Source organism: Gopherus evgoodei, unplaced genomic scaffold (assembly GCF_007399415.2).
Source record: "Gopherus evgoodei ecotype Sinaloan lineage unplaced genomic scaffold, rGopEvg1_v1.p scaffold_146_arrow_ctg1, whole genome shotgun sequence".
NCBI lineage: Eukaryota > Metazoa > Chordata > Testudines > Testudinidae > Gopherus > Gopherus evgoodei.
Genome location: NW_022059809.1, coordinates 13,116 through 32,552, shown reverse-complemented (window position 1 = coordinate 32,552; position 19,437 = coordinate 13,116). Strand labels below are relative to the sequence as shown.

General features: G+C 50.1%; 3 non-coding genes across 3 annotated transcripts; 2 read left to right on the top strand and 1 right to left on the bottom strand.

Moving 5' to 3' along the window:
- The first annotated feature begins 10,467 nt into the window (after positions 1–10,467).
- Positions 10,468–10,549, top strand: TRNAS-ACU. Its single transcript has one exon. It is a non-coding gene; the product is annotated as a tRNA-Ser (tRNA).
- A 2,458-nt stretch (positions 10,550–13,007) lies between these two features.
- TRNAC-GCA lies at positions 13,008–13,079 on the bottom strand. The gene has a single exon. It is a non-coding gene; the product is annotated as a tRNA-Cys (tRNA).
- Positions 13,080–15,018: 1,939 nt separating this feature from the next.
- TRNAS-AGA lies at positions 15,019–15,100 on the top strand. The gene has a single exon. It is a non-coding gene; the product is annotated as a tRNA-Ser (tRNA).
- The last annotated feature ends 4,337 nt before the right edge of the window (positions 15,101–19,437 follow it).

The following is a 19,437-nucleotide window of genomic DNA, read 5'->3' as shown; positions in this document are numbered from 1 at the left end:
GGGCCACCATGTGGACGTTTCATTTCCAGCCTCAATTTCATACAGAGACACAATTTCCTTTGCACAGATCCATGAACAGCAAAACCTCCCTGTGTCTCTGGTCTGAGCCAGGGCATTCAATTCCAGTGAACCCTTCTCTCCTGCAATGGCAATGGTCAGACAGAGGGGACGTGGCACCTGCATCCTTGAGAGGGAGATATTGGCTCGACTCTTTCTTTCTGCTGCTGTTGTTAGTCCAGAAAACATCAAGGGTGGAATGCAAGGCTGAGTTCATGCACCAGCCCCCGGAAATATTTCAGTGCCCCAGAGAAATCCTGCCCCCTGCTATTGGAACGATGTGCTGGAGATTTGGTAGGAAAGGGACTGTCTGAATTGTCAGAGTGGGGAATGAACAACAATCTACAGCAATGTCGTTCACACAAACACACTCTTATCCTGCTCCGGCCGGAAGGGAAATGGGCAGGAATTCTCGCTGTTCAGCCAAGGACACACTTACACTGATGCGCAGCCATGAGTGTGCTGGGGAAGCTGGTCTGAGCAAACAATTGGAAGTGACAATTCAGTGAGAACTGAATCATCGTGCTCTACATTGCTCCACAGCAGCTTCTCCCCCTGCAGAGTCGCAAGGACAGTGGGTGCAGCAACAGCCTGGTGTGCCTGGCTGTGAAGCAGCTGTAAAAAAGTAACACCTCCCCCTCCACAAGTACAGAAACTGAATTCCCCAACTTTAACATCATGACCCCCTGTAGAAAGCCACTCGTGTCAGTTGTATTTTCACAGGGAGCTGCAAAAATCAAGTGACACCCATTTTTAAGTTGAGTAAATAAAGTTGAGGAGATAGTTAACCTCACAAAAAAAAGGCTAGCTTCCCAAACAATCCTCAAAATGTTACTAATTCCCACCCCTCCTCCATAGCAGCTCTGTGCAGTGTAACTGTTCTGCAGGCAGCTTCCCATTAAATGCTGTTGTGGGACATTCCCAGACCTCGAAATGTACCAACGACAGAATCTGAAGAGTAAACCTGGCTCCCTGCACCAGGCGGGATTTGAGTGTTTTGTCCCTGTCACTTAGTGTTTGTCAATAGTACAGACGCCATGAGCAGGACTCCAGGCTCTGCTGGAGGGATCCTGGCACAGGGGCTGGTGGGGGAGAAAGGATTGTAGATTCTGACCTGTGCTCTGGAGAGGAGGTAATAGTTGAAGGGGGCATTTTTGTCTCCTCCCCTTCTCAATGTCCCCTGGGCTGGAATTGTACATTCCACAGGGCCAAATGAGGGGGTGACACCACTTGGCTAATGAAAACCAGTGCTCCAGGTGAGGCTTGAACTCACAACCTCAGCATAGCTCCTCTCAGCACTGCCCTATAAGTACTGCGCACTAACCAATTGCACCACTGGAGCACCTGCTACCTGTGAATCTCTGAGACTCCTAGGTTGATGAAGGCGAGGAGTGACCCCAAAACATTCTCAATGGAGCTGAGAGCAGGTAGTGACAAGTGTTGTACTCAGTGGGGTTGCAAGCAGGTAGTGTTGTACTCAGGGGGGTGGATACTTCTTAAGGGTTCCAGGCCCCATTTCACCCTTTTGTTCGTCCCTGTGTAATAACAGAGCTGGTTAAGACTCACTGTAGAGTCTTGCTGCAGACCAACAGATCTGAAATCACTGATCACCAGGTCTGAGCATTAGTCCTGCTTTGGGACAGTGTCTCTCATACAAGAAACTGCCGAGTCTGCGCTAGCAGTGAGGCTCCCTCACTAACACCCACCTCAGCCCCGTCCCTGGGCCTCCCATTTCCCCATCCTCCCCCCGGTGCCTCCCTCTGTCTGTGGGGCCCCTCCCTCCACCCATCCCACCTCCCTGTCCCATGGGCCCACCCCCAACCCCCTCCTCCCATCCTCAGTGCCCTGCCCCTGACTTGCTTCTCCCCTCGTCCTCAGCGCCCCACCCCCAATTGCCTCCAACCCATTTCTCCATTGCTGGACCCCACTTTACCATCCCCCCACTCCCCCAGTCCATCCCCAGGGTGTGAAGTTCCTCATCTCCAATCTCTGTTACCCCCCAACCTGCCGGGTTCCCCTTTTCAGCCACCGTGGGGCCTTGCAACTCACCCCTGCCTGTCCTCACTGAGGTCTCTAAATCCCCCAGTCCCACAGTGCACCCTGGTAACACCACCCTCCTCTCCTCCTAATCCCCCTAGTCCCTTCCCTTGGGTCCTCCTGGACACCCCAACCTCACAGTGTGAAATTATTTATGAGTGTTTTAAAATTTCAGTGCTCTGCATTTTTCCCCTGCCACTGTCACCTGGCAGCTCAGGGATGTGAGATTCTCCTCCATTGCGTTTCTGCCCACGGAAAAAGAAGAGAGATCACACTTCAGCACCTTTTTGTAAGTAAAAGCAACCTGGAAACAAACCAACTGTTTCCGGAGTGTGTAGTTTGTGTTTCTTTTGTTGCAGTTGATGTGTGAGCAGCATGCACGGTGTGTGTGTGTGTGTGTGTATGTGTGCAGTGGACAGGGGCATGGTGTGTGTGTCTATGTGCAGTGTGTGTGGTGGAGAGTGGCACTGTGTGTGTGTGTGTGTGTGTGTGTGTGTGTGTGTGTGTGTGTGTGTGTGTGTAGGGCCGGTGCAAGGAAGTTTCGCGCCCTAGGCAAAACTTCTACCTTGCGTCCCCTACCCCCAGGCCTGCATTAGCTCCCCCACCTCTGCCGTCAGGCGCCCCCCCCCACGGCAGCTCCCCCGCTTGGGAGCCATGCAGTACCTCCCCACCCCAGCTCACCTCTGCTCCGCATCTTCCCTGAGCACGCCGTCCCCGCTCTAATTCTCCTTCCAGGCTTGTGGCGCCAAACAGCTGATTGGCACTGCAAGCCTGGGAGGCGGGAGAAGAGGAGCAGCGACTGGGCGCTCGGGGAGGAACCGCTGTAAAAAAAATTGGGGGCACCGCTTTTTGGCGCCCCCAAATCTTGGCACCCTAGGCAACTTCCTAGTTTGCCTTAATGGTAGCACCGACCCTGTGTGTGTGTGGTGGACAGTGGCACTTTGTGTGTGTGTGTGTGTGTGTGTGTGGACAGTGGCACTCTGTGTGTGTGTGCAGTATGTGTGGTGGACAGTGGCATTGTGTGTGTATGTGTGGTGGGCAGTGGCACTGTGTGTGTGTGTGTGTGCAGTATATGCGGTGGGCAGTGTTACTGTTTGTGTGTGTATGTGAGAGTGCGTATGTGCAGTGTGTGTGATGGACAGAGGCACTCTGTGTGTGTGTGTACAGTATATGTGGCGGGTAGTGGCACTGTGTGTGTGAGAGAGTGTGTATGTGCAGTGTGTGTGGTGGACAGTTGCACTGTGTGTGAGTGTGTGTATGAGCAGTGTGTGTGGAGGACAGGGGCAATGTGTGCTCACACAGGAATTCACAGGGAACTCATCACTTTTGGCGCAGCATTTGACTTGTCCTCGGAGTGAATGTAGCACTGTGGAGTGTCAGCCCCTGTCCACACACCATGCCCTTGTCCACTGACAGCTCAGAAGAGCAATTGCAGAGAACGTCCTTCTCAACTCCAGGCTGGAAAATGCTCAGTGAGTTCTGTGGGGACGGAGCAAAAGACCAGTCTCTGACACCGCCTGCAAAATGGCCTCTCTCTGCTCCAAAGCATGGAGACACTGTAGCTTAATGGTAGTGAAAAAAATGGCGCCCTGGGAAAACAGGCGTAAGGCCCTTTCTGGAAAAGGCTGAAACTTTTTTGCTGAAATTAAAAAAAACAATTCAGTCTGACTGGCTGTTGATGACCCTTGCAGAAAGTCCTACTTCTTGCCCACCATGCACGTGAAAGAACCATTTCCATTTCAGTGCCAGGAGAAAGGAGACCCAGAAGAAGCCTCTGTGCCTCCTGCACTTCAACAATGCATGGGAGGGGTCAGATAATCAGATCAAATATTACAGTCCATGATGGGGTGTGCATACCCCGCACTAGGCAAGAAAGGGTTAATTCCACACTGTGGCTGGAGCAAGTCCCGCCCCTCAGACCCTGCTGGGCGTGCTCCAGCTGCTGTGTCAGTACAAAGGAGAACAGCTCAGCTCAATCTGGGCTGGCCATTGAGGAAGATGCATGCTTGGTGGAGGCTCCAGGCCAGGAGCCGCTACAGCCCCTGACTGTGGGACCAGAGATCCCAGGTACCAGACTGGAGACTTGCTACCTACAGTCAATTGGTGGGAGTCAAAGTTCTATGGAGCTGCCAGTGCCAGGGAACCCGGAGACCCTGACGATAGATGGACGACAGCTTCAGGAAACAAGGTAGGAAGTGGCCCCGGGAGGCAGAGTGAGTGGTATCTCGTACCCGTGTAAGGTCAGCATGTTGCGGTAGGATCCTGGCTGGCTGGGTAACGAACACAGCAGTCCTTCTTTCCAGGACCCTTCGCTAACCACAGCTGCACACTCCCTCCCACAGCTGGCAATTACAAGCAGGCCCTCATGGCCGCTCCCCCTGCCTTTGAGAGGGAGTGTGCTCCGCTGGAGTCACTGAACCATTGCTGGGGATTTAATACTTTCCCGCTATTGGAAAGTGCTGGGAGAATCCCCCAGCCGAAGCTGCTCTGACAGTGCTAAGCAGCATCTGACCATTCAAGGGTGGAGCGCACTGGCCAGGAAGAGGAGTGTTTGGCTCTGGGGTTTCACTTCAGCCCAGTCTAGAGAGAGGGGCCCAGCCATGGAGTTTGGCTCAAGAAGACCAATTCTCCAATTTGTTAAAGGCGTTTTGAATTCCAATCCTGTGCTCCAAAGTGCTTGGTGTCAGTTGCAAATTTTAGAAGCATGCTCTCCACTCCATTTTCCAAATCAGCAATGAAAACATTGAATAGTACCAGACCCCAGACTGATTCCTGCCGGACCCAACAGGTACACCCTCTCCATTGGACAGCCAAACGTGGAGAAGGGCTCTTGGAGTCTGGGCTTTCAACCAGCTCTGCACCCACATCACGCTGATTGCATCTAGACTGCATTTCCCTCGTTTGCTTGTGAGAATGTCCTACGGGACTGTGTCAAAAGCCTTAGTAACTCCGAGATAGATCCCATCTACTGTTTACCCACCTCCACTAGGCCCAGAACCCTGCCAAAGAAGGAAAGAGGATTGGTTTGGAGTGATTTGTTCTTGATAAATCCATGCTCACTTGTCCTAAGAACCAAAGTATCCTGTAGGTGCTGCTAACACACGGATTGTTTAGAATGTATTCCAGTATCTCTCCAGCTGTGGAAGTGAGGCTAGCTAGTCTGTAAGTCCCAAGGGTCTCTTTGTTCCCCTTTTAGAGATAGGTCCTGTCTTGTTCATGGATGGGAAGATGTTCTTTTTCAGGGATCTCAGACGAGAACTGGGGCACAACACCTGGTTTGTTAAGGCCACAAAAACAGAGGCAGGAACCTCTTCTCTCCTGCTGGCAAAGAATCCCAGGTGCCTAAAAGACAGGGACTCACATCCCTGAATGGGTTTTGAAAAAGGCAGTGGTTAAAAAGTTTGGCCCCGACCATTTCTTGTTTCCACAGACTAGACATTTTAGCAAACTTTAGGATTCCTTGGTGCTGAACACCGTGAAACTCCCCTTTCTCCTTCACAGAGGGTTTTAACACCCCTTATCTCACTCAGGCTCATGACTGCCCAGAGTTCGAGAATTGTCCCTGTTCCCATTCCACAGATGGGGAGGAGCCTGAGGTCCAGAGAAGGGAAATGACCTACCCAAGGGCCTACACAGCAAGGCGGTGGCAGAGCCAGAAAGAGAAGCCACCAGTCCTGACTCTTGTCCTAACAACCAGCAAACCCGCCCGCCCCCAGAGGCAGGGATAGAGCTCAGGAATTGAGATGGTGGGGAAATTTAATTGAAACCATTTCTGTCAGAAAATCCCATTCAGACTAAACCAGATTGTTTCTCGAAATCAAAACATGTGGGATGAAAGTTCTTTGCAAAAATATTTTGTTGCAAAACAAAAGCATCTCCTGTTTGTCAGAGTGTGTTAAATTGTCTCGTGACACACAAAGAGGAGACACTTAGATCACAAACATGAGATAAAATGCTTCAGTCTGAGCTAAGTAGTTGCTGCTCTTAACAATTTCAAAACAAAAAAATACAAACAAAAGAGACTATTTCAGCTAGTCTATTATGTCATAATCTGCTCTGAGTAAACGTGATAGGACACCTCAAATTATGCACTAATCCTAGTGACACTCTCCAATGGATCCCCATCCTCCACCCACCATGAGGTAGGTAGGAGCGGATCATTAGTATCCCTACTTGAAAGAGGGAGAAGCTAAGGCTGAGAAAGGACAATTGGCTTGTCTTAGGTCACACAGCCAGCCAGTGGCAGAGCTGGGAATAGGACCCCAGAGCCCTGATTTTCAAACTAACCATCAGATCTTGAATTTCAAACATAGACTGACTTGAGTAAAGTGTTCTCCAATGAGCTGCAGACTAACACTGCACAGTAATTATTCAGCAAGTATTTGAGGAGAACTGCAATGTTAGAGAGAATCATGAACTGCTCAGAGACCATTAATGCACCGAAGCAGCAGAATTCATCAAACATATGACTGGTTATGACTTATTTCCTTGGTCTTCAAAGAGAACAACAAGGACCTGAGTCTCCTCCCTGTCAATTACCCCCTGCTCAGCCAATCAGGGTAGAGACTGAGGACAGGACGCTGAGGGTTTTCACCAGAGAGCCCAAAGGATGGCCCTGGTCACCGGTGGGGATCACTGCCCGAGCACTATTTCAGCTCCACATTTCTGGGTGGACCTCCCACAGTGTGTGCTGCCGAGCACTCCCCCGCAACATACACACACACCACTCCTGGTGTTGGGAGGGGACCAGGTGAAAGGACAAAAGAAGCAAGAAACAAAGAGAAAGGAGGGAGGGATGGATGGAGGAAAAGGTGAAACACAAAGGACAAACCCTAATGACCCCAGTGATTCTAAGGGACAAAATCCCAGGTGCAGAATAAAATTCTGTGTCTTTAAACTTGTATTTTCCATGCCTAGATTTCATCTGTCAACAGATGGATCAGACTGAACAGGTTTCAAACCTCGAGGAGGCTCTTACCTTCTAAACAGGGATGGCTGTTTTCTAGTAAAATCAGGCAAAGGGAAGGAGAAAACTTGAAAGAGGTTCCTCCTGGCGCTCACGTACATGAACCCGAATACTCTCTCAGTCCTCAGAGAGAGACCTGGAGAAGGAGACTTGCTGAAGCAAAGCCACAGGGGTCTCTGAGGTTTCCCTGGCCCTTCGCCCGTCCTGCCTGGCTGATGTTGCATCTTTCTGTGAGGTCATCACCTCCCCACCACCTTTGACCAATAGTCTGAGGTCCTGCAAAAGGCCTTTGTGATGTCACTGCCACACCCCTCCCTTGCTGTGCTAATGTCCTGCCCCTGGCCAGGCACATTGGAGGTTTGAGCTACTCCCTGTGGATCACCCCACTCAAGGAGCATTCATTCTAGGAAGCAAGCCGGCTAGACAGTAACACATCAGACGCTGCTCCCAGCGCTACACTCAGTTTTTCAGAAATTAGTCAACTTTATGGCCAGAAGAGACCATTAGAGCATCTAATCTGACCCCCTGCATATCGCAGGCCTCCTTTATGACACAATAGCTACTTTTGGGGCAAACACATTCCACAAAGGCATCTAGTTTTCATTAAATGACATCAGGAGATGGCAAATCCACCACTTTCCTTGGTAGCTTGTTCCTGTGGTGAATCATCCTCGCTGTTGCATATGTGTGTCTTATTTGTAATATGAATTTGACTCTTTTCACCTTCCAGTGATTGGGTCTTGTTATGCCTTTCTTTGCTAGATTAAAGAGCCCTTTTATACCCAGTCTTTTCTCTCCATTAAGGCCCTTCAACACTTCAATGAAGTCACCTTTCTATCTTCTTTTGATAAGCTAAACAGGTTAAGCTCTTTCAATAGCTCACTAGAAGGCATTTTTCTCCAGCCCTCAGAACATTTGTTGGCTCTTTGCTCATCAGAATCCTGAACCCCAACTGGATATGGTTCTTGTTCTTCTGCACAACACAGCTTCTGGAGAAGAGGGATCTGCAAATGTACATTCATATGATACCTTTATTTAATTGATGAAAACATAAATTAGACACTTAGGGCTGGTCTACACTATGGGGGGAAATCGATCTTAGATTCGCAACTTCAGCTACGTCAATAACATAGCTGAAGTCGAATATCTAAGATCGGATTACTCACCCGTCCTCACCATTCGGGATTGATGTCAGCGGCTCCCCCTGTCGATTCCACAACTCCGTTGGGGTTGATGGAGTTCTGGAATCGATATAAGCGCGCTCGGGGATCGATATATCGCGTCTAGATGAGACGTGATATATCGATCCCTGAGCAATCGATTTTAACCCGTGCGGGTAGTCTAGATGTAGCCTTAGAGGGTTGGAACTGATTTCAGCTGATGGACAGGTTTGCTAGATTTTTATGCGTTTGGACAGCGAAATGTTGAATGTTTACATTCATATCAAGCCCCCCCGTATAGTGGAGCTCCTGAACATAATGGAGAATGGAAATGAAAATGTTTTCCTTTTTTTAAAAAAAAGAAAGAAAATTTTAAGAGAACATTGGGGTTTGAACTGAGGACCACATGAACTGTAATCAAGCACTCTACCACTGAGCTATACCCCCATGATGACAAATGCATGGAATCATGATCTCCAGGACTTTGAAGGACAAACCCTGCTTCATCGACGTCCTTTGCCATTCCCAGACCACAGATGGTTTTAAAAATGGGGTTTGATTAAACTTCTTAAATGTGGTAAACACCACAGCTTGCACACTCACCTATATAGCTTCTCCCACTGACATAGCTGCCACCTCTTGGGGAAGTGAATTAACTACACCCACAGGAAAACTCCCTCCCCTCAGCATAGAGCAGTGGTTCTCAAACTATGTCAGGACCCCAAAGTGGGATGTGATCCTGTTTAATGGGGTTGCCAGGGCTGGCATTAGACTTGTTGGTGCCTGGGGCTGAAGCCAAAAGTCTGAGCCCCACCACCCAGGGTTGAATCCCTCAAGCTCTGGTTTTCGCCCACCCCCAGTGGAGCAGGGCTCAGACTTTGCCTCCTCTGCCTCTGCTCAGTGCAGAGAGGCTTGGTCCCTCTTTCCAGGGCTATGTAGTAAGTTTTTTTTGGCAGAAGGGGGTTGTAGTAAAAGGAAGTTTGAGAAACTCTGGCATAGAGCCTCTGAATATGTCTAGACTTGGCTCCCTGTGGCACCATGGGTAATCAGACACTGAAAATACAGCCGTGTAGACACCACACACCAACCTTGCCTAGCAGGCAAGAATCAAACCTCCACAGAGAGATGCCTGTTGTTTTTAAACCCGCCTCCCTAAGCACTCAGCCACAAACACTTAACAAAGGGGCTTTTCTACACTATTGTTCTGGTCTCACTGAAGGGTCATTTCCAATTGTTTGCTCAGACCAGCATTACGGAAAATGGTGCCCTGGGCAAAACTTGTATTTTGGCACTTCCCCATTGCCCCTGAATGATCCCCACTCCCCCTTTACTGCTAGCTCCTGCACTCCCAATCCTTGCACCTCCTTCACCACAAACTCCTGCCCCCTCCTGTGCCCCCTTTGCCCTTAACTCCCTGTGCCACCAGCCATTGCCCCTCTTCTGCAGCCCCTTCACATGGTTCCAGTGCTGGGGGCCCCGCACTTGTTCTCCCTTTCCCTGGGCTTTGGCATCACTAGCCCCTGCTTAGTGTGTAGTGTTCAGTGGTTCCCAAAATGTAGGGCATGACTCCTAGGGGGGCACAGAGGAACATTCATGGGGGCACCTCAGGGCCTGATCCAGCCCCCATGGAGGTAGCACCATTCAGCCTCACTCTGTCCCAGCTCTTCCCCAACCCCACCCTTAGCCTATGGCTCTGGCTTCCCACTTGGCCTTGACCCCCTTACCCATCTGCACCTCTCTCTCCAGCAAGCAACAGCCCCACTCCCAGCCTCGGTTCTTGACCGCGGCTTCCAAGGGTCCACAGCCATGGATAAGAGGACACAGTGTGAAATGTTTGGGGACCACTGTTTTAGGGTTATGTTCTCAATCAGTTCTACAAAGTCCAATAAAAGCTATTCCTCATCCACCCACCCCTCCATCAGCACGGACTAGGTATGTTCTGCTGCCCTTCACTCATACAGGAAGGATAATAACATTTCATTCCATTCAATCCTAAAGTGATTTGTAACCCACCACCAGCCAAAACTGGTCACTTTGGGAAAGCAGCCCCATCATGCTGCATACCTAGGCAGAGTAGGTGTGTCTGTGCAAACACGGTCTGTTCCTGAAGTCTTTCCCCCAGCTCCTCACAATATGTGAGGGGGGAGCTCATTCAGCCCCTGCTTCCACTTAGTATTTAAAAACTCCTTATTGTCCCTATCTCTGCTGGCCTTAGACTTCTCCTCCTGTCTCTTTCTTGACAGCTCAGAGGAGGTGGCTGAGTGGTCAAGGTGATGGACTACTAATCTATTGTGCTCTGCATGCATGGGTTCAAATCCCATCCTCATCAGATGCATTTAGTCTTCTCTCTTTCTTTGTAGACAACCATCTCCCCCTTTGGTACAATGACAGATCAAACAATGTTGCTTCTTGCAAACAAAAACCTTTTCAGAAACTCAGAACTCCCTTGCTTTAAATAAAATGTCTAAATCCCAGTTTTCTTAAAAAATAATTCTCTAGTGCTGTATTTCTTAGTTTTTATCTCAAAAGGTAACATCCTCATCATCTCCCCCAAACCCTGGGACCTCCCCAAATTATTAAAATACCCTCAACCCAAGCAAGGCCAGAGCAGTGAACCAGAGCTAGTGTCTAGGCCAAGCTGTTCTGAAGGAGGCAACTCAAACATTTTCTCCCTGCTTCCCTTGGCAAGGTCTGACTGAGAAAACTAAACTCCCCGAACTGAAAATTTTCTGCTGAAAAACCAATACTAGTCTGTTTGGGGACTTTGATTTGAAAGTATTATTGTTATTATTCTCTTCTGGTTTCTGAATCAGTTCAGTTCAGTCTTGGTCCTCCAGGTGTGTTTCCAGCTGCTGAGTTGTGAGGGAGAGAGGCCAAGTCATGATGTCTCTTCCCCTCTTTCATAGTTTCTTCCAACTTGCTAGGAAGCTCCGTTGCTACCATGTGAGTCAAGCAGTGTCCATTGTCTCTGTGCTATCTCAGAGAAGCCTGCATTGTACATGGTTCCTGGGATAGTCCTTGGGACTGTGGATACCTTCAATGGGCCAGCAGCGAGTCTGACTCCTCCCTTGTCTCACCTGAAAGGCTGGTGGTGGGCATTTCTCAACCTCATAACATATCTCAGTAACGCACACAAAGCAAAACTTCATAACTTCTCGACCAATGAGAGCACACGCAATCCAACAAGATATTAATGTTCAACAGATCAAGACTTTTGAAATGATACCTCACCAGGCAGACTTTGTACAAACCATGTCATCATTATATGAGAGTGGTGAATATGGGGCTTCCAGGTGCTGCTCTGAGCACAGCGTACCACACCTGGGCTTCCATTGCAATGGAGACGTACCCTTAGAGTCCATCTCTCCTGGGATAAAGATGGCAGCAGGGCTGGCCTGGGTCATCTGACTTGGGCTCATGGACATAAAGCTCAGAGGCTAAAAACTGTGGTGCAGATATTTGTGTTCACACTGAAGCCTGGGTTCAGAAACCCTCACCCCTTGTGGGGTCTCAGAGGTTGGGCTCAAGCCCATATGTCTGCCCTGTAATTTTATAGAGGTTGGGAGGGAGTTTAGCAAGTGGAAATGGTAAAACCGCATTGAGGGGACTGGACCACTGACGTATCAGCTCTTAACACCCAAACATTCAGTAACTCTATTATCGGTGCTTGTGAGTGTAATTTAAACCATAGGTCCATCTAGCTCTGAATCTTGTCTTCTGACAGTAGCCAATGCCAGGTGCCCCAAAAGCCACCACTATGACTTGAACCCAGGATCGCCTGTTTACAAAACAAGTACTTTAACCAACTAAGCCATGGTGCCTGCTCTTATTTAACTCACTGTGTTTGCCCACACCTGACTCTCTGACAAGCCCCACTGGGCCCTGACAAGTGTTGCTAGTGTTTGGCTTCTGTAAAGCAGAGGAGAAGGTGAAGTTTTGCTCCCAAGGTGTGTGTGTGATTCTTTGGACAGGTCTACACTACAAAATTAGGTGGGTCTAATTACATTACTTAGGCTGGCAATGCAGTTCTATCAACCTAATCCCAGTGTAGACAGTGGCTCAGCTGCTAGAACTTTCTGGAGCTATGAAAGGGGAGGGGCCCAGCCTCTGTAGCAGGAATGCAGGGCAGGAGAGTTCACGGCAGGCATTATGGGATACTGGTGGAGGCCAGTTATGGTGATATAATGACCAGCAGCATTTACACTGACAATTTGTCACTTTAAGTTTGCTGCAAAAAGCTCTAGGCCTCTTGTCGAGGTGGTTTTACTTTGTCACCAAAACAGGGCAGTTTTGTTGCCAGACGTGGCATTGCAGTGTGTACACCAGCCACAAGCTGCCAACTGAGGGAGCGTTGTGTGTTTCACACACCTGAGCAATATAATGATGATGAAATAACTTCGTAGTGCAGACCTGGCCAAAGATTCACACACACACACAGCTTGCAAGGAAAACCTCACCTGCTCCTCTGCTTTGCAGAATCCACTTATTTACCAAATGTAATAGAAACTAGCCCATTCCTCCCAAGTGGATGTGGTTCTTGTTCTTCTGCACATTGCAGCCCATGGAGGCCAAGGACCTGCAAATGTGTCTTCATTTAATTGATGAAAACAAACCCAGACACTTAGAGGATTGGAAGTGATTTCAGCTGGGGGACATGTTTGCTAGGTTTTTACACACTTGTACAGGAAAGCATTGAGTGTGTTTATTCATTTCAGGGACCCCTATTTAGTGGAGCTCCTGAACATACTGGAAACAGAATTATTTTTAATTGAAAGAACAGGTTTGTAAGGGAGCACTTGGATTTGAACCAAGGACTACTTGATCTGCAGTCAAACACTCTACCACTGAGCTATACCCCCATGCCATTTACAAAGGCAAGTCAGTGATCTTAAGGATTTTGAAGGACAGGCTCCGCCTCAGAGAGCTCCTTTTCTATTCCCAGACCACAGGGGTTTTAAAAATGGGGTTTGATTAAACTTTATATATACATGTAGACACCACAGCTTGCACACCCACCAACATAGCTTCCCCCAGTGACATAGCTACCACCTCTCGGGGAGATGGATTAACTGCACGGACGGAACAGCTCTCTCCCCTCCACTTAGAGCATCTTCATTATTTATAAATAGGTGGGAAATAACCTCCTGAATGGACAGGAACCAATTTATCAAATATTGCTGTGTCTGCATTCAATATGGGGAACTGGTCATATTGGGCTAGGTTAGTAGGAGCATTGCAAGCAGATCGAGGGAAGTGATTATTCAGCACTGGTGAGGCCACATCTGGAGCATTGTGTCCAGTTTTCGCGCCCCCCCCCCAATACAGAAACAAATTGGAGAAAGTCTAAGGGAAGGGCAACAAAAATGATTAGGGGACAGAGGACTTACAAGAAGAGGCTGAGGGCAGGGCCGCCCAGAGGGGTGGTAGGTGGGGCAATTTGCCCCAGGCCCTGCAGGGGCCCCCATGAGAATATAGTATTCTATAATATTGCAACTTTTTTTATGGAAGGGGCCCTGAAATTATTTTGCCCCAGGCCCCCTGAATCCGGTGGGCGGCCCTGCCCAGACCATGGTGCTGTCCCCCCACTCCACCCCCTTCACTCATTCTCCTCCCTCTGAGGCCCCACCTGTGCTCTGCCCTCACTCCCATTTGGTCACTTCCCACCCCTGCTCTTCCTCTTTGGCTGAGGCCTGCTGGTCCACCTTTCGTTCGCTCTTCTCCTCCCCCAAGGCCTCCTCGCACCTCTCCACCCTCTACCCCAAGGTCTACCTGCTGCCCACACCTCTCTGCCCCCTCCCCTGAGACTCACCCTGCCCATTGCCCACACCTCTCTGAGCCTTCCTCTGAGACCTGTCCTGCCCACACCTCTGTGCCCCCTCCCCTGAGACTCACCCTGCTCATTGCCCACACCTCTCTGCCCCCTCCCGAGACTCACCCTGCCCATTGCCCACACCTCTCTGAGCCCTCCCCTGAGACCCCCCTGCCCACACCTCTCTGCCTCCTCCCCTGAGACTCACCCTGCTCACCACCCACACCTCTCTGCCCCCCTCCCCTGAGACTCACCCTACCCACTCCTCTCTGCCCCCTCCCCTGAGATTCACCCTGCCCACCACCCACACATCTCTGCCCCTCCCCTGAGACCTGCCCTGCCTACTGCTCGTACCTCTCTGCCCCCTCCCCTGAGACCCACCCTGCCTGTCGCTCACACCTCTCTGCCCCCTCCCCTAAGACTAGCCCTGCCCACCACTTGCACCTCTCTGACCCTCCCCTGAGACCTGACCTGCCCACTGCTTGTACCTCTCTGACCCCTCCCCTGAGGCCGGCCCTGCCCACCACCCACATCTCTCTGCCTGCTCCCCTGGCCTGACCTGCCCACCGCCCACACCTCTCTGCCCCTCCCCTGAGACCCACCCTGTCCACCTCTTTCTTTGGTCATCTGTTGTTATTCCTTGAAACATCAAGGATGGAATAAAAAGCTGAGTTTACTCCAGGGTGAAGAAAGAAAGGAGCCACCAACCCCCTGGCAAAGCCCTGGGGATATGGCGGGAAGGGGACTGTCTGAATGAGCAAGGCAGGAAATGGACAACAAGCTACAGCAACGTCATTAACCACGAACACACTCTCCTCATGCTCCAGCCAGAAGGGAAAGGAGCAGGAATTCTTGCTGTTCAGCCATGGACACACTTACACAACGGCACAGCAGTGTGTGCGTTGTGGAAGCTGGTCTGAGGAAACAATTGGAATTGATCACTCAGTGAGAACAGAACTAGAGTGCAGTGAGAGCCACATATCAAGCAAGTAGTTGTGGCTGAGTGGTTAAGGCGATGGGCTAGAAATCCATTGGGGTCTCCCTGTGCAGGTTCAAATCCTGCCAATTATGGAGGAAGTTGTGGTTCTTCAGTTTTGATGGAGCTGAGTCTTGTCTCATTCTTAAGCTATGTCTCCATGAAAGAGTAACATGGCTTTAGTTAAAGTGTTTTAATTGAACAGCTGTTGCATGTCCACCCTATGCCCTGTGTCACCAGAGCACATCCATGCTAGCATCTCTTGGATGGCCACAGAAAGCAGTGCATTGTGGTAGCTATCCCATTGTGCAACTGGCTGCAGGGTGCTTTGGGAAGGGTTTGCAATGCCTCACGGGCTGGTACAGCATCACATGATACAGTTTTCTGTTCCATGGGCATCCTACTAGATTGCCAGCTGCTTTTCAACTGCAATGTGCGTGCTGGGGTAGAGACAGTGTGTGTGGGAAGGAGAGACAGTGTGTGCATTGCAGAAGAGTGAGTATGTCGGCACACTGTCTCTAAGTTCAGACAGCTGCTGGAAGCAACCAGTCCTGAGGCAGGGGACAGCCCCGACATCAGCCCCCCTTCTCTCACTGGCTCAGCACAGCACTCTCTGTCACACACACACACATACACGTACACACTGCTGCCTGCTTAGCTCTGTGTCAGGGGTGCTGGAACAGGGAGTTTAGAGGGCCATGGCCCCACCACTCTTTGCTGGCTGTTAGGACAAATGATGGAGGGGGGGAAGGGTGCAGTCTTGGGGAAGAGGCGTTCTGTGGGTGTGGCCTCGAGGGGAGAGGTGCTGTGAGTGGAGGTCCTTAGAGAAGGAGTGTCATGGGGGTGCCACAGTTCGGATAACAGTGCCCCCCCCACTGTAAGGAAGCTTCTGCCGCCCCTGCTCTGTGTTCACAGAGCGGGAGAGAGCAGCATCCATGGCAGTGATTTGCTCCCCAGGATTCCGGCAGGGGGGCTCAGGAGGTGATTTAAAGGGCCCGGGGTCCAACTGCACCAGGGAGCCCTGGGCCCTTTAAATCACCAGCCTGGGGAAGACGGGCCGGGCTGGCACAGCGTACTGGCTCTTGCCAGTACCTCATACTGTAACATACCGGCTTACTTTCACCTCCGGAAGGTCCTCACGTGGATCAATAACTGGTTAAAAGATAGGAAACAAAGGGTAGGACTAAATGGTCAGTTTTCAGGATGGAAACAGGTATCTTGTGTTGTCTGTACTGGGACCAGGACTAGTCAACATATTAATAAATGATCTGCTGAGCAGTGAGGTGACAAAATTTGCAGATGATCCAAAACTACTGGCTTGCTTCCTAGAACGAACGCTCCTTGAGTGGGGTGATCCACAGGGAGTAGCTCAAACCTCCAAAGTGCCTGGCCACGGGCAGGACATTAGCACAGCAAGGGAGGGGTGTGGCAGTGACATCACAAAAGCCTTTTGCAGGACCTCAGACTATTGGTCAAAGGTGGTGGGGAGGTGATGACCTCACAGAGAGATGCTGACATCAGCCAGGCAGGAGAGGGGTGAGGGGCCAGGGAAACCTCAGAGACCCCTGTGGCTTTGCTTCAGCAAATCTCCTTCTCCAGGTCTCTCTTTGAGGACTGAGAGAGTATTCGGGTTCACGTACGTGAGCGCCAGGAGGAATCTCTTTCAAGTTTTCTCCTTCCCTTTGCCTGATTTTACTAGAAAACAGCCATTCCTGTTTAGAAGGTAAGAGCCTCCTCGAGGTTTGAAACCTGTTCAGTCTGATCAATCTGGTGACAGCTGAATGCTAGGCATGGAAAACATGAGGTTAAGGAGGCAGAATTTTATTCCACACCTGAGATTTTGTCCCTTAGAATCAATGTGGACATTAGGGTTTGTCCTTTTTGTTTCACTTTTTCCTCCATCCATCCCTTCCTCCTTTCTCTTTGTCTCTTGCTTTTGTCCTTTCACCTGTTCCCCTCCCAACACCAAGAGTAAAGTGTGTGTGTGTGTGTGTGTGTGTGTGTTGCGGGGGAGTGCTCTGTAGCTCCCACTCTGGGAGGTCCACCCAAAAATGTGCGGCTGAGATAATGCTCAGGCAGTGATCCCCACCGGTGACCTGGGCCATACTTTGGGCTCTCTGGTGAGAACCCTCAGCCTCCCATCCTGAGTCTCTACCCTGATTGGCTGAGCAGGGGGTTATTGACAAGAAGGAGACTCAGGTCCTTGTTCTTCTCTTTTATGACCAAGTAAATAAGTCGTAACCAGTCATATGTTTGAAGAATTTTGCTGCTTCTCTGCATTAATGGTCTCTGAGCAGTTCGTGATTCTCTCTAACATTGCAGTTCTCCTCAGATACTTGCTGAATAATTACTGTGCACTGTTGTTGGACTTGAGCTCATGTGAGAGCACTTTACTCAGGTCATTCCATGTATGAAATTCAAGATCTGATGGTTAGTTTCAAAATCAGGGCTCTTGAGTCCTTTTCCCTACTCTGCCACTGACTGGCTGTGTGACCTAAGACAAGTCAATTCTCCTTTCTCAGCCTTAGCTTCTCCCTCTTTCAAGTAGAGATAATAATGATCTGCTCCTACGTACTTTGACACACTCACTGTCTCTCCCCGCACACAAACAGTCTCCCCACTGCAGTTGAAAGGCAGCTGGCAATCTAGTAGGATGCCCATGGAACAATGGAATAGAGAAACCTGCATCACTGAAAGTACAGCCATGAAGACACCACACACCAGCCTTCCCTAGCTGGCAAAAATCAAACCTCAACAGAAAGACCCCTATGGTGTCATACCCCAGCTCCCTAAGCCCTCAGCCACAACCACTTAACACAGGGGCCTTTCTACACTCACTGAAGGGGCATTTCCAATTGTTTGCTCAGACCAGCTTCCCCAGCACACTCACTGCTGTGCAGCTCTGTACATGTGGCCATGGCTGAACAACAAGAATTCCTGCCCATTTCCCTACTGGCTGGATCATGGTTGGAGTGTGTTTGTGGTTAATGATGTCACTGTAGATTGTTCTTTTCCTGCCTTGGGAATTCAGACAGTCCCTTTCCCAACATATCTCCAGCACATCAGACCCTGGCTGGGTCTCCTAGGTAGTGGAAAACATCCCTTGTTTGGTGCTGCCAAGGGGAACGTGCAGAGCTGAGATGTCCCTCGGCTTGGATCAAAGGGGGATGTTAGATGGAATTTATCACACAACGCTCCCTGCTCCCCAGAGCCCCATGGGGAGAATCTAGAGAAGGGGGAGTCATTTCTCCCCTGCACTCCCAGAAGAGCTGCTAGGACTCCTTCCTGCCAGGTACTCACCCCTGCATTCCTCCTCAGCTCCTGGGATCTTTCTGCTCCAAAGGCTCCAGAGGCCTGGGGTAGGGAGGGCGTCACTGCACAGTCTGAAACACAAGGGAGGTTTCTGGAACAGAAGGAAGGAGCAGAAAATGGAGAGGAAAGAAACAGAGAGAAAACGCCTCATCTCTCTCCCCTCCCCCTCCCAGCAAGAAATGTTATCAAGGATCAGCGTTAGGGGAAATGGTGCCCTGGGCAAAACTTGTACTTTAGCACTTCCCCATTGCCCCCGGACGATCCCCCTCCCCCTTTCCCCCCAGCTCCTGCACTCCCAACCCTTGCACCTCCTTCACCCCTATCTCCTGCCCCCTCCTGTGCCCTAACCCCTACACTGTGTCCCCTTTGCCCTTAAGTCCCACACTCCCTTCCTGTGCTACCAGCCACTGCCCCTCTGCTGCACCCCCTTCACCCCTAACCTCTGCACCCCCTCCTGCACCCACGTGGGGACAGTGACCTGTGTGCATGGAGCAGCTCGCGTTGCTGCCCGCTCCTCCCTGGAAGGCTGCTCCTCCGGGCACCCCTAGGAGCTCTAGGGGTGGGGTGCGGGGGCAAGAAGCAACATCACCTGAGTTCCCTGCATCCGGTCACTTTCCTCAGCCAGGCTGCATAAGGGGAGGGCAGAGAGCAGCAGCTTCTGATGCTCCCCTCACAGCACAGCCCAGGTGGGGAAAGTGACCAGGATGCATGGAGCACATAGTGTTGCTCCTCTCTCCCCCCAACCCTCTATGGGGCCAGGGCCGGCCTTAGGATTTATGGTGCCCTAGGCGAGATTATTAAACTGGTGCCCCTGTGCCTGATCTGCTCTTAGCAACACAAACATAAGCTTATAGTATTGGAAAACTTGCCACATTCACATTATTAAAACCAGTTTAACTTAATTAAGCACACTGTAATGCTGATGGACTAGCACTAAAGAAGCAGCACTATAGAAAAAATTCTGATATGACAGAATGATGCAAATAATATATATTTTTTTAATTTATCAAAATTTTTTTGGAAATTTATATTAAGAGGTATTGAAACAAAGATTTGTTTTTAATTAAAAGCAATCTTTCTGGCTTTTTTGGCTGCAAAATCAGTAATAATGTCATCGTAT